Source organism: Gorilla gorilla, chromosome 7, assembly GCF_029281585.2.
Source record: "Gorilla gorilla gorilla isolate KB3781 chromosome 7, NHGRI_mGorGor1-v2.1_pri, whole genome shotgun sequence".
NCBI classification, from domain to species: Eukaryota; Metazoa; Chordata; class Mammalia; order Primates; family Hominidae; genus Gorilla; species Gorilla gorilla.
Window position 1 is genome coordinate 75,552,687 of NC_073231.2, and position 22,950 is coordinate 75,575,636.

Sequence of the window (22,950 nt, forward strand, 5' to 3'; positions counted from 1 at the left end):
TCTGTGAGTTGAACACACGCAACCCAAAGAAGTTACTGAGAATTCTTCTGTCTAGCATTAGATGAAGAAATCCCGTTTCCAACGAAATCCTCAAAGAGGTCCAAATATCCACTTGCAGACTTTACAAACAGAGTGTTTCCAAACTGTTCTATGAAAAGAAAGGTTAAACTCTGTGAGTGGAATGCACACATCACAAAGCGGTTTCTGAGAATGATTCTCTCTAGTTTTTATATGAAGATATTTCCTTTTCTACCGTTGGCCCCAAAGCGCATGAAATGTCCACTTGCAAATTCCACAAAAAGAGAGTTTCAAATCTGCTCTGTCTAAAGGAAGGTTCAACTCTGTGAGTTGAACACACACAACCCAAAGAAGTTACTGAAAATTTTTCTGTCTAGCATTAGATGAAGAAATCCTGTTTCCAACCAAATCCTCAAAGAGGTCCAAATATCAACTTGCAGACTTTACAAACAGAGTGTTTCCAAACTGTTCTATGAAAAGAAAGGTTAAACTCTGTGAGTGGAATGAACACATCACAAAGTGGTTTCTGAGAATGATTCTCTCTAGTTTTTATACCAAGATATTTCCTTTCCTGCCTTTGGCCCAAAAGCGCTTGAAATGTCCACTTGCAAATTCCACAAAAAGAGGGTTTCTAATCTGCTCTGTCTAAAGGAAGGTTCAACTCTGTGAGTTGAACACACACAACCCAAAGAAGTTACTGAGAATTCTTCTGTCTAGCATTAGATGAAGAAATCCCGTTTCCAACGAAATCCTCAAAGAGGTCCAAGTATCCACTTGCAGACTTTGCAAACAGAGTGTTTCCAAACTGTTCTATGAAAAGAAAGGTTAAACTCTGTGAGTGGAACGCACACATCACAAAGTGGTTTCTGGGAATGATTCTCTCTAGTTTTTATACGAAGATATTTCCTTTTCTACCGTGGGCGCCAAAGCGCTTGAAATATCCACCTGCAAATTCCACAAAAAGAGGGTTTCAAATCTGCTCTGTCTAAAGGAAGGTTCAACTCTGTGAGTTGAACACACGCAACCCAAAGAAGTTACTGAGAATTCTTCTGTCTAGCATTAGATGAAGAAATCCCGTTTCCAATGAAATCCTCAAAGAGGTCCAAATATCCACTTGCAGACTTTACAAACAGAGTGTTTCCAAACTGTTCTATGAAAAGAAAGGTTAAACTCTGTGAGAGGAACGCACACATCACAAAGCGGTTTCTGAGAATGATTCTCTCTAGTTTTTATACGAAGATATTTCCTTTTCTACCGTTGGCCCCAAAGCGCCTGAAATGTCGACTTGCAAATTCCACAAAAAGAGGGTTTCTAATCTGCTCTGTCAAAAGGAAGGTTCAACTCTGTGAGTTGAACACACGCAACCCAAAGAAGTTACTGAGAATTTTTCTGTCTAGCGTTATATACAGAAATACCGTTTCCAACGAAATCCTCAAAGAGGTCCAAATATCCACTTGCAGACTTTACAAACAGAGTTTTTCCAAACTGTTCTATGAAAAGAAAGGTTACACTCTGTGATTGGAACGCACACATCACAAAGCGGTTCCTGAGAATGATTCTCTCTAGTTTTTATACGAAGATATTTCCTTTTCTACCGTTGGCCCCAAAGCGCTTGAAATGTCCACTTGCAAATTCCACAAAAAGAGGGTTTCAAATCTGCTCTGACTAAAGGAAGGCTCAACTCTGTGAGTTGAAGACATGCAACCCAAGGAAGTTACTGAGAATTCTTCTGTCTAGCATCAGATGAAGAAATCCCGTTTCCAACGAAATCCTCAAAGAGGTCCAAATATCCACTTGCAGACTTTACAAACAGAGTGTTTCCAAACTATTCTATGAAAAGAAAGGTTACACTCTGTGAGTGGAATGCACACATCACAAAGCGGTTTCTGAGAATGATTCTCTCTAGTTTTTATACGAAGATATTTCCTTTTCTACCGTTGGCCCCAAAGCGCTTGAAATGTCCACTTGCAAATTCCACAAAAAGAGGGTTTCAAATCTGCTCTGTCAAAAGGAAGGTTCAACTCTGTGAGTTGAACACACACAGCGCAAAGAAGTTACTGAGAATTCTTCTGTCTAGCATTAGATGAAGAAATCCCGTTTCCAACGAAATCCTCAAAGAGGTCCAAATATCCACTTGCAGACTTTACAAACAGAGTGTTTCCAAACTGTTCTATGAAAAGAAAGGTTAAACTCTGTGAGAGGAACGCACACATCACAAAGTGGTTTCTGAGAATGATTCTCTCTAGTTTTTATACGAAGATATTTCCTTTTCTTCCGTAGGCCCCAAAGCGCTTGAAATGTCCTCTTGCAAATTCCACAAAGAGAGGGTTTCTAATCTGCTCTGTCAAAAGGAAGGTTCAACTCTGTGAGTTGAACACAGGCAACCCAAAGAAGTTACTGAGAATTCTTCTGTCTAGCGTTATATGCAGAAATCCCGTTTCCATCGAAATCCTCAGAGAGGTCCAAATATCCACTTGCAGAGTTTACAAACAGAGTGTATCCAAACTGTTCTATGAAAAGAAAGGTTACACTCTGTGAGTGGAATGCACACATCACAAAGCGGTTTCTGAGAATGATTCTCTCTAGTTTTTATACGAAGATATTTCCTTTTCTACCGTTGGCCCCAAACCTCTTGAAATGTCCACTTGCAAATTCCACAAAAAGAGGGTTTCAAATCTGCTCTGTTTAAGGAAGGCTCAACTCTGTGAGCTGAACACATGCAACCCAAAGAAGTTACTGAGAATTCTTCTGTCTAGCATTAGATGAAGAAATCCCGTTTCCAACGAAATCCTCAAAGAGGTCCAAATATCCACTTGCAGACTTTACAAACAGAGTGTTTCCAAACTGTTCTATGAAAACAAAGGTTACACTCTGTGAGTGGAACGCACACATCACAAAGTGGTTTCTGAGAATGATTCTCTCTAGTTTTTATACGAAGATATTTCCTTTTCTACCGTGGGTGCCAAAGCCCTTGAAATGTCCACTTGCAAATTCTACAAAAAGAGGGTTTCAAATCTGCTCTGTTTAAGGAAGGCTCAACTCTGTGAGTTGAACACACGCAAACCAGAGAAGTTACTGAGAATTTTTCTGTCTAGCATTAGATGAAGAAATCCCATTTCCAACGAAATCCTCAAAGAGGTCCAAATATCCACTTGCAGACTTTACAAAGAGAGTGTTTCCAAACTGTTCTATGAAAAGAAAGTTTAAACTCTGTGAGTGGAACGCACACATCACAAAGCGGTTTCTGAGAATGATTCTCTCTTGTTTTTATACGAAGATATTTCCTTTTCTACCGTTGGCCCCAAAGCGCTTGAAATGTCCACTTTCAAATTCCACAAAAAGAGGGTTTCCAATCTGCTCTGTCAAAAGGAAGATTCAACTCTGTGAGTTGAACACACGCAACCCAAAGAAGTTACTGAGAATTCTTCTGTCTAGCATTAGATGAAGAAATCCCGTTTCCAACGAAATCCTCAAAGACGTCCAAATATCCACTTGCAGACTTTACAAACAGACTGTTTCCAAACTGTTCTATGAAAAGAAAGGTTAAACTCTGTGAGAGGAACGCACACATCACAAAGCGGTTTATGAGAATGATTCTCTCTAGTTTTTATACGAAGATATTTCCTTTTCTACCGTTGGCCCCAAAGCGCTGGAAATGTCCACTTTGAAATTCCACAAAAAGAGGGTTTCCAATCTGCTCTGTCAAAAGGAAGGTTCAACTCTGTGAGTTGAACACACGCAACCCAAAGAAGTTACTGAGAATTCTTCTGTCTAGCATTAGATGAAGAAATCCCGTTTCCAAAGAAATCCTCAAAGAGGTCCAAATATCCACTTGCAGACTTTACAAACAGAGAGTTTCCAAACTGTTCTATGAAAAGAAAGGTTAAACTCTGTGAGTGGAATGCACACATCACAAAGCGGTTTCTGAGAATGATTCTCTCTAGTTTTTATATGAAGATATTTCCTTTTCTACCGTTGGCCCCAAAGCGCATGAAATGTCCACTTGCAAATTCCACAAAAAGAGAGTTTCAAATCTGCTCTGTCTAAAGGAAGGTTCAACTCTGTGAGTTGAACACACACAACCCAAAGAAGTTACTGAAAATTTTTCTGTCTAGCATTAGATGAAGAAATCCTGTTTCCAACCACATCCTCAAAGAGGTCCAAATATCAACTTGCAGACTTTACAAACAGAGTGTTTCCAAACTGTTCTATGAAAAGAAAGGTTAAACTCTGTGAGTGGAATGAACACATCACAAAGTGGTTTCTGAGAATGATTCTCTCTAGTTTTCATACCAAGATATTTCCTTTCCTGCCTTTGGCCCAAAAGCGCTTGAAATGTCCTCTTGCAAATTCCACAAAAAGAGGGTTTCCAATCTGCTCTGTCAAAAGGAAGGTTCAACTCTGTGAGTTGAACACACGCAACCCAAAGAAGTTACTGAGAATTCTTCTGTCTAGCATTAGATGAAGAAATCCCGTTTCCAACGAAATCCTCATAGAGGTCCAAATATCCACTTGCAGACGTTACAAACAGAGTGTTTCCAAACTGTTCTATGAAAAGAAAGGTTAAACTCTGTGAGTGGAACGCACACATCACAAAGTGGTTTCTGGGAATGATTCTCTCTAGTTTTTATACGAAGATATTTCCTTTTCTACCGTGGGCGCCAAAGCGCTTGAAATATCCACCTGCAAATTCCACAAAAAGAGGGTTTCAAATCTGCTCTGTCTAAAGGAAGGTTCAACTCTGTGAGTTGAACACACGCAACCCAAAGAAGTTACTGAGAATTCTTCTGTCTAGCATTAGATGAAGAAATCCCGTTTCCAATGAAATCCTCAAAGAGGTCCAAATATCCACTTGCAGACTTTACAAACAGAGTGTTTCCAAACTGTTCTATGAAAAGAAAGGTTAAACTCTGTGAGAGGAACGCACACATCACAAAGCGGTTTCTGAGAATGATTCTCTCTAGTTTTTATACGAAGATATTTCCTTTTCTACCGTTGGCCCCAAAGCGCCTGAAATGTCGACTTGCAAATTCCACAAAAAGAGGGTTTCTAATCTGCTCTGTCAAAAGGAAGGTTCAACTCTGTGAGTTGAACACACGCAACCCAAAGAAGTTACTGAGAATTTTTCTGTCTAGCGTTATATACAGAAATCCCGTTTCCAACGAAATCCTCAAAGAGGTCCAAATATCCACTTGCAGACTTTACAAACAGAGTGTTTCCAAACTGTTCTATGAAAAGAAAGGTTACACTCTGTGATTGGAACGCACACATCACAAAGCGGTTCCTGAGAATGATTCTCTCTAGTTTTTATACGAAGATATTTCCTTTTCTACCGTTGGCCCCAAAGCGCTTGAAATGTCCACTTGCAAATTCCACAAAAAGAGGGTTTCAAATCTGCTCTGACTAAAGGAAGGCTCAACTCTGTGAGTTGAAGACACGCAACCCAAGGAAGTTACTGAGAATTCTTCTGTCTAGCATTAGATGAAGAAATCCCGTTTCCAACGAAATCCTCAAAGAGGTCCAAATATCAACTTGCACACTTTACAAACAGAGTGTTTCCAAACTGTTCTATGAAAAGAAAGGTTAAACTCTGTGAGAGGAACGCACACATCACAAAGTGGTTTCTGAGAATGATTCTCTCTAGTTTTTATACGAAGATATTTCCTTTTCTTCCGTAGGCCCCAAAGAGCTTGAAATGTCCTCTTGCAAATTCCACAAAGAGAGGGTTTCTAATCTGCTCTGTCAAAAGGAAGGTTCAACTCTGTGAGTTGAACACACGCAACCCAAAGAAGTTACTGAGAATTCTTCTGTCTAGCGTTATATGCAGAAATCCCGTTTCCATCGAAATCCTCAAAGAGGTCCAAATATCCACTTGCAGACTTTACAAACAGAGTGTTTCCAAAGTGTTCTATGAAAAGAAAGGTTACACTCTGTGAGTGGAACGCACACATCACAAAGCGGTTTCTGAGAATGATTCTCTCTAGTTTTTATACGAAGATATTTCCTTTTCTGCCGTCGGCCCCTAAGCGCTTGAAATGTCCACTTGCAAATTCCAAAAAAAGAGGGTTTCCAATCTGCTCTGTCAAAAGGAAGGTTCAACCCTGTGAGTTGAACACACGCAACCCAAAGAAGTTACTGAGAATTCTTCTGTCTAGCATTAGATGAAGAAATCCCGTTTCCAACGAAATCCTCAAAGAGGTCCAAATATCCACTTGCAGACTTTACAAACAGAGTGTTTCCAAACTGTTCTATGAAAAGAAAGGTTAAAATCTGTGAGTGGAACGCACACATCACAAAGCGGTTTCTGAGAATGATTCTCTCTAGTTTTTATATGAAGATATTTCCTTTTCTACCGTTGGCCCCAAAGCGCATGAAATGTCCACTTGCAAATTCCACAAAAAGAGAGTTTCAAATCTGCTCTGTCTAAAGGAAGGTTCAACTCTGTGAGTTGAACACACACAACCCAAAGAAGTTACTGAGAATTTTTCTGTCTAGCATTAGATGAAGAAATCCTGTTTCCAACCAAATCCTCAAAGAGGTCCAAATATCCACTTGCAGAGTTTACAAACAGAGTGTTTCCAAACTGTTCTATGAAAAGAAAGGTTACACTCTGTGAGTGGAATGCACACATCACAAAGCGGTTTCTGAGAATGATTCTCTCTAGTTTTTATACGAAGATATTTCCTTTTCTACCGTTGGCCCCAAACCTCTTGAAATGTCCACTTGCAAATTCCACAAAAAGAGGGTTTCAAATCTGCTCTGTTTAAGGAAGGCTCAACTCTGTGAGTTGAACACACGCAACCCAAAGAAGTTACTGAGAATTCTTCTGTCTAGCATTAGATGAAGAAATCCCGTTTCCAAAGAAATCCTCAAAGAAGTCCAAATATCCACTTGCAGACTTTACAAACAGACTGTTTCCAAACTGTTCTATGAAAAGAAAGGTTAAACTCTGTGAGTGGAATGCACACATCACAAAGTGGTTTCTGAGAATGATTCTCTCTAGTTTTTATACGAAGATATTTCCTTTTCTAACGTAGGCCCCAAAGCGCTTGAAATGTCCACTTGCAAATTCCACAAAAAGAGGGTTTCCAATCTGCTCTGTCAAAAGGAAGGTTCAACTCTGTGAGTTGAACACACGCAACCCAAAGAAGTTACTGATAATTCTTCTGTCTAGCATTAGATGAAGAAATCCCGTTTCCAACGAAATCCTCAAAGAGGTCCAAATATCCACTTGCAGACTATACAAACAGAGTGTTTCCAAACTGTTCTATGAAAAGAAAGGTTAAACTCTGTGAGTGGAACGAACACATCACAAAGTGGTTTCTGAGAATGATTCTCTCTAGTTTTTATACCAAGATATTTCCTTTCCTGCCTTTGGCCCAAAAGCGCTTGAGATGTCCACTTGCAAATTCCACAAAAAGAGGGTTTCCAATCTGCTCTGTCTAAAGGAAGGTTCAGCTCTGTGAGTTGAACACACGCAACCCAAAGAAGTTACTGAGAATTCTTCTGTCTAGCGTTATATGCAGAAATCCCGTTTCCATCGAAATCCTCAAAGAGGTCCAAATATCCACTTGCAGACTTTACAAACAGAGTGTTTCCAAACTGTTCTATGAAAAGAAAGGTTACACTCTGTGAGTGGAACGCACACATCACAAAGCGGTTTCTGAGAATGATTCTCTCTAGTTTTTATACGAAGATATTTCCTTTTCTACAGTTGGCCCCAAAGCGCTTGAAATGTCCACTTGCAAATTCCACAAAAAGAGGGTTTCCAATCTGCTCTGTCAAAAGGAAGGTTCAACTCTGTGAGTTGAACACACGCAACCCAAAGAAGTTACTGAGAATTCTTCTGTCTAGCATTAGATGAAGAAACCCCGTTTCCAACGAAATCCTCATAGAGGTCCAAATATCCACTTGCAGACTTTACAAACAGAGTGTTTCCAAACTGTTCTATGAAAAGAAAGGTTAAACTCTGTGAGTGGAACGCACACATCACAAAGTGGTTTCTGGGAATGATTCTCTCTAGTTTTTATACGAAGATATTTCCTTTTCTACCGTGGGCGCCAAAGCGCTTGAAATATCCACTTGCAATTTCCACAAAAAGAGGGTTTCAAATCTGCTCTGTCTAAAGGAAGGTTCAACTCTGTGAGTTGAACACACGCAACCCAAAGAAGTTACTGAGAACTCTTCTGTCTAGCATTAGATGAAGAAATCCCGTTTCCAATGAAATCCTCAAAGAGGTCCAAATATCCACTTGCAGACTTTACAAACAGAGTGTTTCCAAACTGTTCTATGAAAAGAAAGGTTACACTCTGTGAGTGGAATGCACACATCACAAAACAGTTTCTGGGAATGATTCTCTTTAGTTTTTATAAGAAGATATTTCCTTTTCTACCGTTGGCCCCAAAGCGCTTGAAATGTCCACTTTGAAATTCCACAAAAAGAGGGTTTCAAATCTGCTCTGTCTAAAGGAAGGCTCAACTCTGTGAGTTGAACACACGCAACCCAAAAAGTTACTGAGAATTCTTCTGTCTAGCATTAGATGAAGAAATCCCGTTTCCAACGAAATCCTCAAAGAGGTCCAAATATCCACTTGCAGACTTTACAAACAGAGTGTTTCCAAACTGTTCTATGAAAAGAAAGGTTAAACTCTGTGAGTGGAACGCACACATCACAAAGTGGTTTCTGAGAATGATTCTCTCTAGTTTTTATACGAAGATATTTCCTTTTCTACCGTTGGCCCCAAAGAGCTTGAAATGTCCACTTGCAAATTCCACAAAAAGAGGGTTTCAAATCTGCTCTGACTAAAGGAAGGTTCAACTCTGTGAGTTGAACACACGCAACCCAAAGAAGTTACTTAGAATTCTTCTGTCTAGCATTAGATGAAGAAATCCCGTTTCCAACGAAATCCTCAAAGAGGTCCAAATATCCACTTGCAGACTTTAAAAAACAGAGTGTTTCCAAACTGTTCTATGAAAAGAAAGGTTAAACTCTGTGAGTGGAACGCACACATCGCAAAGTGGTTTCTGAGAATGATTCTCTCTAGTTTTTATACGAAGATATTTCCTTTTCTACCGTGGGCGCCAAAGCGCATGAAATGTCCACTTGCAAATTCCACAAAAAGAGGGTTTCAAATCTGCTCTGTCTACAGGAAGGTTCAACTCTGTGAGTTGAACACACGCAACCAAAAGAAGTTACTGAGAATTCCTCTGTCTAGCATTAGATGAAGAAATCCCGTTTCCAATGAAATCCTCAAAGAGGTCCAAATATCCACTTGCAGACTTTACAAACAGAGTGTTTCCAAACTGTTCTATGAAAACAAAGGTTACACTCTGTGAGTGGAACGCACACATCACAAAGTGGTTTCTGAGAATGATTCTCTCTAGTTTTTATACGAAGATATTTCCTTTTCTACCGTGGGTGCCAAAGCCCTTGAAATGTCCACTTGCAAATTCTACAAAAAGAGGGTTTCAAATCTGCTCTGTCTAAGGGAAGGCTCAACTCTGTGAGTTGAACACACGCAAACCAAAGAAGTTACTGAGAATTTTTCTGTCTAGCATTAGATGAAGAAATCCCGTTTCCAACGAAATCCTCAAAGAGGTCCAAATATCCACTTGCAGACTTTACAAAGAGAGTGTTTCCAAACTGTTCTATGAAAAGAAAGGTTAAACTCTGTTAGTGGAACGCACACATCACAAAGCGGTTTCTGAGAATGATTCTCTCTTGTTTTTATACGAAGATATTTCCTTTTCTACCGTTGGCCCCAAAGCGCTTGAAATGTCCACTTGCAAATTCCACAAAAAGAGGGTTTCCAATCTGCTCTGTCAAAAGGAAGATTCAACTCTGTGAGTTGAACACACGCAACCCAAAGAAGTTACTGAGAATTCTTCTGTCTAGCATTAGATGAAGAAATCCCGTTTCCAACGAAAACCTCAAAGACGTCCAAATATCCACTTGCAGACTTTACAAACAGACTGTTTCCAAACTGTTCTATGAAAAGAAAGGTTAAACTCTGTGAGTGGAACGCACACATCACAAAGCGGTTTCTGAGAATGATTCTCTCTAGTTTTTATACGAAGATATTTCCTTTTCTACCGTTGGCCCCAAAGCGCCTGAAATGTCGACTTGCAAATTCCACAAAAAGAGGGTTTCAAATCTGCTCTGTCAAAAGGAAGGTTCAACTCTGTGAGTTGAACACACGCAGCCCAAATAAGTTACTGAGAATTCTTCTGTCTAGCATTAGATGAAGAAATCCCGTTTCCAACGAAATCCTCAAAGAGGTCCAAATATCCACTTGCAGACTTTACAAACAGAGTGTTTCCAAACTGTTCTATGAAAAGAAAGGTTAAACTCTGTGAGAGGAACGCACTCATCACAAAGTGGTTTATGAGAATGATTCTCTCTAGTTTTTATACGAAGATATTTCCTTTTCTACCGTCGGCCCCAAAGCGCTTGAAATGTCCACTTGCAAATTCCACAAAAAGAGGGTTTCCAATCTGCTCTGTCAAAAGGAAGGTTCAACTCTGTGAGTTGAACACACGCAACCCAAAGAAGTTACTGAGAATTCTTCTGTCTAGCATTAGATGAAGAAATCCCGTTTCCAACGAAATCCTCAAAGAGGTCCAAATATCCACTTGCAGACTTTACAAACAGAGTGTTTCCAAACTGTTCTATGAAAAGAAAGGTTAAACTCTGTGAGTGGAACGCACACATCACAAAGCGGTTTCTGAGAATGATTCTCTCTAGTTTTTATATGAAGATATTTCCTTTTCTACTGTTGGCCCCAAAGCGCATGAAATGTCCACTTGCAAATTCCACAAAAAGAGAGTTTCAAATCTGCTCTGTCTAAAGGAAGGTTCAACTCTGTGAGTTGGACACACACAACCCAAAGAAGTTACTGAAAATTTTTCTGTCTAGCATTAGATGAAGAAATCCTGTTTCCAACCAAATCCTCAAAGAGGTCCAAATATCAACTTGCAGACTTTACAAACAGAGTGTTTCCACACTCTTCTATGAAAAGAAAGGTTAAACTCTGTGAGTGGAATGAACACATCACAAAGTGGTTTCTGAGAATGATTCTCTCTAGTTTTTATACCAAGATATTTCCTTTCCTGCCTTTGGCCCAAAAGCGCTTGAAATGTCCACTTGCAAATTCCACAAAAAGAGGGTTTCCAATCTGCTCTGTCAAAAGGAAAGTTCAACTCTGTGAGTTGAACACACGCAACCCAAAGAAGTTACTGAGAATTCTTCTGTCTAGCATTAGATGAAGAAACCCCGTTTCCAACGAAATCCTCATAGAGGTCCAAATATCCACTTGCAGACTTTACAAACAGAGTGTTTCCAAACTGTTCTATGAAAAGAAAGGTTAAACTCTGTGAGTGGAACGCACACATCACAAAGTGGTTTCTGGGAATGATTCTCTCTAGTTTTTATACGAAGATATTTCCTTTTCTACCGTGGGCGCCAAAGCGCTTGAAATATCCACTTGCAATTTCCACAAAAAGAGGGTTTCAAATCTGCTCTGTCTAAAGGAAGGTTCAACTCTGTGAGTTGAACACACGCAACCCAAAGAAGTTACTGAGAATTCTTCTGTCTAGCATTAGATGAAGAAATCCCGTTTCCAATGAAATCCTCAAAGAGGTCCAAATATCCACTTGCAGACATTACAAACAGAGTGTTTCCAAACTGTTCTATGAAAAGAAAGGTTACACTCTGTGAGTGGAATGCACACATCACAAAACAGTTTCTGGGAATGATTCTCTTTAGTTTTTATAAGAAGATATTTCCCTTTCTACCGTTGGCCCCAAAGCGCTTGAAATGTCCACTTTGAAATTCCACAAAAAGAGGGTTTCAAATCTGCTCTGTCTAAAGGAAGGCTCAACTCTGTGAGTTGAACACACGCAACCCAAAAAGTTACTGAGAATTCTTCTGTCTAGCATTAGATGAAGAAATCCCGTTTCCAACGAAATCCTCAAAGAGGTCCAAATATCCACTTGCAGACTTTACAAACAGAGTGTTTCCAAACTGTTCTATGAAAAGAAAGGTTAAACTCTGTGAGTGGAACGCACACATCACAAAGTGGTTTCTGAGAATGATTCTCTCTAGTTTTTATACGAAGATATTTCCTTTTCTACCGTTGGCCCCAAAGAGCTTGAAATGTCCACTTGCAAATTCCACAAAAAGAGGGTTTCACATCTGCTCTGACTAAAGGAAGGTTCAACTCTGTGAGTTGAACACACGCAACCCAAAGAAGTTACTTAGAATTCTTCTGTCTAGCATTAGATGAAGAAATCCCGTTTCCAACGAAATCCTCAAAGAGGTCCAAATATCCACTTGCAGACTTTAAAAAACAGAGTGTTTCCAAACTGTTCTATGAAAAGAAAGGTTAAACTCTGTGAGTGGAACGCACACATCGCAAAGTGGTTTCTGAGAATGATTCTCTCTAGTTTTTATACGAAGATATTTCCTTTTCTACCGTGGGCGCCAAAGCGCATGAAATGTCCACTTGCAAATTCCACAAAAAGAGGGTTTCAAATCTGCTCTGTCTACAGGAAGGTTCAACTCTGTGAGTTGAACACACGCAACCCAAAGAAGTTACTGAGAATTCCTCTGTCTAGCATTAGATGAAGAAATCCCGTTTCCAACGAAATCCTCAAAGAGGTCCAAATATCCACTTGCAGACTTTACAAACAGAGTGTTTCCAAACTGTTCTATGAAAAGAAAGGTTAAACTCTGTGAGAGGAACGCACACATCACAAAGTGGTTTCTGAGAATGATTCTCTCTAGTTTTTATACGAAGATATTTCCTTTTCTTCCGTAGGCCCCAAAGCGCTTGAAATGTCCTCTTGCAAATTCCACAAAGAGAGGGTTTCTAATCTGCTCTGTCAAAAGGAAGGTTCAACTCTGTGAGTTGAACACACGCAACCCAAAGAAGTTACTGAGAATTCTTCTGTCTAGCGTTATATGCAGAAATCCCGTTTCCATCGAAATCCTCAAAGAGGTCCAAATATCCACTTGCAGACTTTACAAACAGATTGTTTCCAAACTGTTCTATGAAAAGAAAGGTTACACTCTGTGAGTGGAACGCACACATCACAAAGCGGTTTCTGAGAATGATTCTCTCTAGTTTTTATAGGAAGATATTTCCTTTTCTACAGTTGGCCCCAAAGCGCTTGAAATGTCCACTTGCAAATTCCACAAAAAGAGGGTTTCCAATCTGCTCTCTCAAAAGGAAGGTTCAACTCTGTGAGTTGAACACACGCAACCCAAAGAAGTTACTGAGAATTCTTCTGTCTAGCATTAGATGAAGAAACCCCGTTTCCAACGAAATCCTCATAGAGGTCCAAATATCCACTTGCAGACTTTACAAACAGAGTGTTTCCAAACTGTTCTATGAAAAGAAAGGTTAAACTCTGTGAGTGGAACGCACACATCACAAAGTGGTTTCTGGGAATGATTCTCTCTAGTTTTTATACGAAGATATTTCCTTTTCTACCGTGGGCGCCAAAGCGCTTGAAATATCCACTTGCAATTTCCACAAAAAGAGGGTTTCAAATCTGCTCTGTCTAAAGGAAGGTTCAACTCTGTGAGTTGAACACACGCAACCCAAAGAAGTTACTGAGAATTCTTCTGTCTAGCATTAGATGAAGAAATCCCGTTTCCAATGAAATCCTCAAAGAGGTCCAAATATCCACTTGCAGACTTTACAAACAGAGTGTTTCCAAACTGTTCTATGAAAAGAAAGGTTACACTCTGTGAGTGGAATGCACACATCACAAAACAGTTTCTGGGAATGATTCTCTTTAGTTTTTATAAGAAGATATTTCCTTTTCTACCGTTGGCCCCAAAGCGCTTGAAATGTCCACTTTGAAATTCCACAAAAAGAGGGTTTCAAATCTGCTCTGTCTAAAGGAAGGCTCAACTCTGTGAGTTGAACACACGCAACCCAAAAAGTTACTGAGAATTCTTCTGTCTAGCATTAGATGAAGAAATCCCGTTTACAACGAAATCCTCAAAGAGGTCCAAATATCCACTTGCAGACTTTACAAACAGAGTGTTTCCAAACTGTTCTATGAAAAGAAAGGTTAAACTCTGTGAGTGGAACGCACACATCACAAAGTGGTTTCTGAGAATGATTCTCTCTAGTTTTTATACGAAGATATTTCCTTTTCTACCGTTGGCCCCAAAGAGCTTGAAATGTCCACTTGCAAATTCCACAAAAAGAGGGTTTCAAATCTGCTCTGACTAAAGGAAGGTTCAACTCTGTGAGTTGAACACACGCAACCCAAAGAAGTTACTTAGAATTCTTCTGTCTAGCATTAGATGAAGAAATCCCGTTTCCAACGAAATCCTCAAAGAGGTCCAAATATCCACTTGCAGACTTTAAAAAACAGAGTGTTTCCAAACTGTTCTATGAAAAGAAAGGTTAAACTCTGTGAGTGGAACGCACACATCACAAAGCGGTTTCTGAGAATGATTCTCTCTAGTTTTTATATGAAGATATTTCCTTTTCTACCGTTGGCCCCAAAGCGCATGAAATGTCCACTTGCAAATTCCACAAAAAGAGAGTTTCAAATCTGCTCTGTCTAAAGGAAGGTTCAACTCTGTGAGTTGAACACACACAACCCAAAGAAGTTACTGAGAATTTTTCTGTCTAGCATTAGATGAAGAAATCCTGTTTCCAACCAAATCCTCAAAGAGGTCCAAATATCCACTTGCAGAGTTTACAAACAGAGTGTTTCCAAACTGTTCTATGAAAAGAAAGGTTACACTCTGTGAGTGGAATGCACACATCACAAAGCAGTTTCTGAGAATGATTCTCTCTAGTTTTTATACGAAGATATTTCCTTTTCTACCGTTGGCCCCAAACCTCTTGAAATGTCCACTTGCAAATTCCACAAAAAGAGGGTTTCAAATCTGCTCTGTTTAAGGAAGGCTCAACTCTGTGAGTTGAACACACGCAACCCAAAGAAGTTACTGAGAATTCTTCTGTCTAGCATTAGATGAAGAAATCCCGTTTCCAACGAAATCCTCAAAGAGGTCCAAATATCCACTTGCAGACTTTACAAAGAGAGTGTTTCCAAACTGTTCTATGAAAAGAAAGGTTAAACTCTGTTAGTGGAACGCACACATCACAAAGCGGTTTCTGAGAATGATTCTCTCTTGTTTTTATACGAAGATATTTCCTTTTCTACCGTTGGCCCCAAAGCGCTTGAAATGTCCACTTGCAAATTCCACAAAAAGAGGGTTTCCAATCTGCTCTGTCAAAAGGAAGATTCAACTCTGTGAGTTGAACACACGCAACCCAAAGAAGTTACTGAGAATTCTTCTGTCTAGCATTAGATGAAGAAATCCCGTTTCCAACGAAAACCTCAAAGACGTCCAAATATCCACTTGCAGACTTTACAAACAGACTGTTTCCAAACTGTTCTATGAAAAGAAAGGTTAAACTCTGTGAGTGGAACGCACACATCACAAAGCGGTTTCTGAGAATGATTCTCTCTAGTTTTTATACGAAGATATTTCCTTTTCTACCGTTGGCCCCAAAGCGCCTGAAATGTCGACTTGCAAATTCCACAAAAAGAGGGTTTCAAATCTGCTCTGTCAAAAGGAAGGTTCAACTCTGTGAGTTGAACACACGCAGCCCAAAGAAGTTACTGAGAATTCTTCTGTCTAGCATTAGATGAAGAAATCCCGTTTCCAACGAAATCCTCAAAGAGGTCCAAATATCCACTTGCAGACTTTACAAACAGAGTGTTTCCAAACTGTTCTATGAAAAGAAAGGTTAAACTCTGTGAGAGGAACGCACTCATCACAAAGTGGTTTATGAGAATGATTCTCTCTAGTTTTTATACGAAGATATTTCCTTTTCTACCGTCGGCCCCAAAGCGCTTGAAATGTCCACTTGCAAATTCCACAAAAAGAGGGTTTCCAATCTGCTCTGTCAAAAGGAAGGTTCAACTCTGTGAGTTGAACACACGCAACCCAAAGAAGTTACTGAGAATTCTTCTGTCTAGCATTAGATGAAGAAATCCCGTTTCCAACGAAATCCTCAAAGAGGTCCAAATATCCACTTGCAGACTTTACAAACAGAGTGTTTCCAAACTGTTCTATGAAAAGAAAGGTTAAACTCTGTGAGTGGAACGCACACATCACAAAGCGGTTTCTGAGAATGATTCTCTCTAGTTTTTATATGAAGATATTTCCTTTTCTACTGTTGGCCCCAAAGCGCATGAAATGTCCACTTGCAAATTCCACAAAAAGAGAGTTTCAAATCTGCTCTGTCTAAAGGAAGGTTCAACTCTGTGAGTTGGACACACACAACCCAAAGAAGTTACTGAAAATTTTTCTGTCTAGCATTAGATGAAGAAATCCTGTTTCCAACCAAATCCTCAAAGAGGTCCAAATATCAACTTGCAGACTTTACAAACAGAGTGTTTCCACACTCTTCTATGAAAAGAAAGGTTAAACTCTGTGAGTGGAATGAACACATCACAAAGTGGTTTCTGAGAATGATTCTCTCTAGTTTTTATACCAAGATATTTCCTTTCCTGCCTTTGGCCCAAAAGCGCTTGAAATGTCCACTTGCAAATTCCACAAAAAGAGGGTTTCCAATCTGCTCTGTCAAAAGGAAAGTTCAACTCTGTGAGTTGAACACACGCAACCCAAAGAAGTTACTGAGAATTCTTCTGTCTAGCATTAGATGAAGAAACCCCGTTTCCAACGAAATCCTCATAGAGGTCCAAATATCCACTTGCAGACTTTACAAACAGAGTGTTTCCAAACTGTTCTATGAAAAGAAAGGTTAAACTCTGTGAGTGGAACGCACACATCACAAAGTGGTTTCTGGGAATGATTCTCTCTAGTTTTTATACGAAGATATTTCCTTTTCTACCGTGGGCGCCAAAGCGCTTGAAATATCCACTTGCAATTTCCACAAAAAGAGGGTTTCAAATCTGCTCTGTCTAAAGGAAGGTTCAACTCTGTGAGTTGAACACACGCAACCCAAAGAAGTTACTGAGAATTCTTCTGTCTAGCATTAGATGAAGAAATCCCGTTTCCAATGAAATCCTCAAAGAGGTCCAAATATCCACTTGCAGACATTACAAACAGAGTGTTTCCAAACTGTTCTATGAAAAGAAAGGTTACACTCTGTGAGTGGAATGCACACATCACAAAACAGTTTCTGGGAATGATTCTCTTTAGTTTTTATAAGAAGATATTTCCCTTTCTACCGTTGGCCCCAAAGCGCTTGAAATGTCCACTTTGAAATTCCACAAAAAGAGGGTTTCAAATCTGCTCTGTCTAAAGGAAGGCTCAACTCTGTGAGTTGAACACACGCAACCCAAAAAGTTACTGAGAATTCTTCTGTCTAGCATTAGATGAAGAAATCCCGTTTCCAACGAAATCCTCAAAGAGGTCCAAATATCCACTTGCAGACTTTACAAACAGAGTGTTTCCAAACTGTTCTATGAAAAGAAAGGTTAAACTCTGTGAGTGGAACGCACACATCACAAAGTGGTTTCTGAGAATGATTCTCTCTAGTTTTTATACGAAGATATTTCCTTTTCTACCGTTGGCCCCAAAGAGCTTGAAATGTCCACTTGCAAATTCCACAAAAAGAGGGTTTCACATCTGCTCTGACTAAAGGAAGGTTCAACTCTGTGAGTTGAACACACGCAACCCAAAGAAGTTACTTAGAATTCTTCTGTCTAGCATTAGATGAAGAAATCCCGTTTCCAACGAAATCCTCAAAGAGGTCCAAATATCCACTTGCAGACTTTAAAAAACAGAGTGTTTCCAAACTGTTCTATGAAAAGAAAGGTTAAACTCTGTGAGTGGAACGCACACATCGCAAAGTGGTTTCTGAGAATGATTCTCTCTAGTTTTTATACGAAGATATTTCCTTTTCTACCGTGGGCGCCAAAGCGCATGAAATGTCCACTTGCAAATTCCACAAAAAGAGGGTTTCAAATCTGCTCTGTCTACAGGAAGGTTCAACTCTGTGAGTTGAACACACGCAACCGAAAGAAGTTACTGAGAATTCCTCTGTCTAGCATTAGATGAAGAAATCCCGTTTCCAACGAAATCCTCAAAGAGGTCCAAATATCCACTTGCAGACTTTACAAACAGAGTGTTTCCAAACTGTTCTATGAAAAGAAAGGTTAAACTCTGTGAGAGGAACGCACACATCACAAAGTGGTTTCTGAGAATGATTCTCTCTAGTTTTTATACGAAGATATTTCCTTTTCTTCCGTAGGCCCCAAAGCGCTTGAAATGTCCTCTTGCAAATTCCACAAAGAGAGGGTTTCTAATCTGCTCTGTCAAAAGGAAGGTTCAACTCTGTGAGTTGAACACACGCAACCCAAAGAAGTTACTGAGAATTCTTCTGTCTAGCGTTATATGCAGAAATCCTGTTTCCATCGAAATCCTCAAAGAGGTCCAAATATCCACTTGCAGACTTTACAAACAGATTGTTTCCAAACTGTTCTATGAAAAGAAAGGTTACACTCTGTGAGTGGAACGCACACATCACAAAGCGGTTTCTGAGAATGATTCTCTCTAGTTTTTATAGGAAGATATTTCCTTTTCTACAGTTGGCCCCAAAGCGCTTGAAATGTCCACTTGCAAATTCCACAAAAAGAGGGTTTCCAATCTGCTCTCTCAAAAGGAAGGTTCAACTCTGTGAGTTGAACACACGCAACCCAAAGAATTTACTGAGAATTCTTCTGTCTAGCATTAGATGAAGAAACCCCGTTTCCAACGAAATCCTCATAGAGGTCCAAATATCCACTTGCAGACTTTACAAACAGAGTGTTTCCAAACTGTTCTATGAAAAGAAAGGTTAAACTCTGTGAGTGGAACGCACACATCACAAAGTGGTTTCTGGGAATGATTCTCTCTAGTTTTTATACGAAGATATTTCCTTTTCTACCGTGGGCGCCAAAGCGCTTGAAATATCCACTTGCAATTTCCACAAAAAGAGGGTTTCAAATCTGCTCTGTCTAAAGGAAGGTTCAACTCTGTGAGTTGAACACACACAACCCAAAGAAGTTACTGAGAATTCTTCTGTCTAGCATTAGATGAAGAAATCCCGTTTCCAATGAAATCCTCAAAGAGGTCCAAATATCCACTTGCAGACTTTACAAACAGAGTGTTTCCAAACTGTTCTATGAAAAGAAAGGTTACACTCTGTGAGTGGAATGCACACATCACAAAACAGTTTCTGGGAATTATTCTCTTTAGTTTTTATAAGAAGATATTTCCTTTTCTACCGTTGGCCCCAAAGCGCTTGAAATGTCCACTTTGAAATTCCACAAAAAGAGGGTTTCAAATCTGCTCTGTCTAAAGGAAGGCTCAACTCTGTGAGTTGAACACACGCAACCCAAAAAGTTACTGAGAATTCTTCTGTCTAGCATTAGATGAAGAAATCCCGTTTCCAACGAAATCCTCAAAGAGGTCCAAATATCCACTTGCAGACTTTACAAACAGAGTGTTTCCAAACTGTTCTATGAAAAGAAAGGTTAAACTCTGTGAGTGGAACGCACACATCACAAAGTGGTTTCTGAGAATGATTCTCTCTAGTTTTTATACGAAGATATTTCCTTTTCTACCGTTGGCCCCAAAGAGCTTGAAATGTCCACTTGCAAATTCCACAAAAAGAGGGTTTCACATCTGCTCTGACTAAAGGAAGGTTCAACTCTGTGAGTTGAACACACGCAACCCAAAGAAGTTACTTAGAATTCTTCTGTCTAGCATTAGATGAAGAAATCCCGTTTCCAACGAAATCCTCAAAGAGGTCCAAATATCCACTTGCAGACTTTAAAAAACAGAGTGTTTCCAAACTGTTCTATGAAAAGAAAGGTTAAACTCTGTGAGTGGAACGCACACATCGCAAAGTGGTTTCTGAGAATGATTCTCTCTAGTTTTTATACGAAGATATTTCCTTTTCTACCGTGGGCGCCAAAGCGCATGAAATGTCCACTTGCAAATTCCACAAAAAGAGGGTTTCAAATCTGCTCTGTCTACAGGAAGGTTCAACTCTGTGAGTTGAACACACGCAACCGAAAGAAGTTACTGAGAATTCCTCTGTCTAGCATTAGATGAAGAAATCCCGTTTCCAACGAAATCCTCAAAGAGGTCCAAATATCCACTTGCAGACTTTACAAACAGAGTGTTTCCAAACTGTTCTATGAAAAGAAAGGTTAAACTCTGTGAGAGGAACGCACACATCACAAAGTGGTTTCTGAGAATGATTCTCTCTAGTTTTTATACGAAGATATTTCCTTTTCTTCCGTAGGCCCCAAAGCGCTTGAAATGTCCTCTTGCAAATTCCACAAAGAGAGGGTTTCTAATCTGCTCTGTCAAAAGGAAGGTTCAACTCTGTGAGTTGAACACACGCAACCCAAAGAAGTTACTGAGAATTCTTCTGTCTAGCGTTATATGCAGAAATCCCGTTTCCATCGAAATCCTCAAAGAGGTCCAAATATCCACTTGCAGACTTTACAAACAGAGTGTTTCCAAACTGTTCTATGAAAAGAAAGGTTACACTCTGTGAGTGGAACGCACACATCACAAAGCGGTTTCTGAGAATGATTCTCTCTAGTTTTTATACGAAGATATTTCCTTTTCTACAGTTGGCCCCAAAGCGCTTGAAATGTCCACTTGCAAATTCCACAAAAAGAGGGTTTCCAATCTGCTCTGTCAAAAGGAAGGTTCAACTCTGTGAGTTGAACACACGCAACCCAAGGAAGTTACTGAGAATTCTTCTGTCTAGCATTAGATGAAGAAACCCCGTTTCCAACGAAATCCTCATAGAGGTCCAAATATCCACTTGCAGACTTTACAAACAGAGTGTTTCCAAACTGTTCTATGAAAAGAAAGGTTAAACTCTGTGAGTGGAACGCACACATCACAAAGTGGTTTCTGGGAATGATTCTCTCTAGTTTTTATACGAAGATATTTCCTTTTCTACCGTGGACGCCAAAGCGCTTGAAATATCCACTTGCAATTTCCACAAAAAGAGGGTTTCAAATCTGCTCTGTCTAAAGGAAGGTTCAACTCTGTGAGTTGAACACACGCAACCCAAAGAAGTTACTGAGAATTCTTCTGTCTAGCATTAGATGAAGAAATCCCGTTTCCAATGAAATCCTCAAAGAGGTCCAAATATCCACTTGCAGACTTTACAAACAGAGTGTTTCCAAACTGTTCTATGAAAAGAAAGGTTACACTCTGTGAGTGGAATGCACACATCACAAAACAGTTTCTGGGAATGATTCTCTTTAGTTTTTATAAGAAGATATTTCCTTTTCTACCGTTGGCCCCAAAGCGCTTGAAATGTCCACTTTGAAATTCCACAAAAAGAGGGTTTCAAATCTGCTCTGTCTAAAGGAAGGCTCAACTCTGTGAGTTGAACACACGCAACCCAAAAAGTTACTGAGAATTCTTCTGTCTAGCATTAGATGAAGAAATCCCGTTTCCAACGAAATCCTCAAAGAGGTCCAAATATCCACTTGCAGACTTTACAAACAGAGTGTTTCCAAACTGTTCTATGAAAAGAAAGGTTAAACTCTGTGAGTGGAACGCACACATCACAAAGTGGTTTCTGAGAATGATTCTCTCTAGTTTTTATATGAAGATATTTCCTTTTCTACCGTTGGCCCCAAAGAGCTTGAAATGTCCACTTGCAAATTCCACAAAAAGAGGGTTTCAAATCTGCTCTGACTAAAGGAAGGTTCAACTCTGTGAGTTGAACACACGCAACCCAAAGAAGTTACTTAGAATTCTTCTGTCTAGCATTAGTTGAAGAAATCCCGTTTCCAACGAAATCCTCAAAGAGGTCCAAATATCCACTTGCAGACTTTAAAAAACAGAGTGTTTCCAAACTGTTCTATGAAAAGAAAGGTTAAACTCTGTGAGTGGAACGCACACATCGCAAAGTGGTTTCTGAGAATGATTCTCTCTAGTTTTTATACGAAGATATTTCCTTTTCTACCGTGTGCGCCAAAGCGCATGAAATGTCCACTTGCAAATTCCACAAAAAGAGGGTTTCAAATCTGCTCTGTCTGCAGGAAGGTTCAACTCTGTGAGTTGAACACACGCAACCAAAAGAAGTTACTGAGAATTCCTCTGTCTAGCATTAGATGAAGAAATCCCGTTTCCAACGAAATCCTCAAAGAGGTCCAAATATCCACTTGCAGACTTTACAAACAGAGTGTTTCCAAACTGTTCTATGAAAACAACGGTTACACTCTGTGAGTGGAACGCACACATCACAAAGTGGTTTCTGAGAATGATTCTCTCTAGTTTTTATACGAAGATATTTCCTTTTCTACCGTGGGTGCCAAAGCCCTTGAAATGTCCACTTGCAAATTCCACAAAAAGAGGGTTTCAAATCTGCTCTGTCTAAGGGAAGGCTCAACTCTGTGAGTTGAACACACGCAACCCAAAGAAGTTACTGAGAATTCTTCTGTCTAGCATTAGATGAAGAAATCCCGTTTCCAACGTAATCCTCAAAGAGGTCCAAATATCCACTTGCAGACTTTACAAACAGAGTGTTTCCAAACTGTTCTATGAAAAGAAAGGTTAAACTCTGTGAGTGGAACGCACACATCACAAAGCGATTTCTGAGATTGATTCTCTCTTGTTTTTATACGAAGATATTTCCTTTTCTACCGTTGGCCCCAAAGCGCTTGAAATGTCCACTTGCAAATTCCACAAAAAGAGGGTTTCAAATCTGCTCTGTCAAAAGGAATGTTCAACTCTGTGAGTTGAACACACGCAACCCAAAGAAGTTACTGAGAACTCTTCTGTCTAGCATTAGATGAAGAAATCCCGTTTCCAACGAAAACCTCAAAGACGTCCAAATATCCACTTGCAGACTTTACAAACAGACTGTTTCCAAACTGTTCTATGAAAAGAAAGGTTAAACTCTGT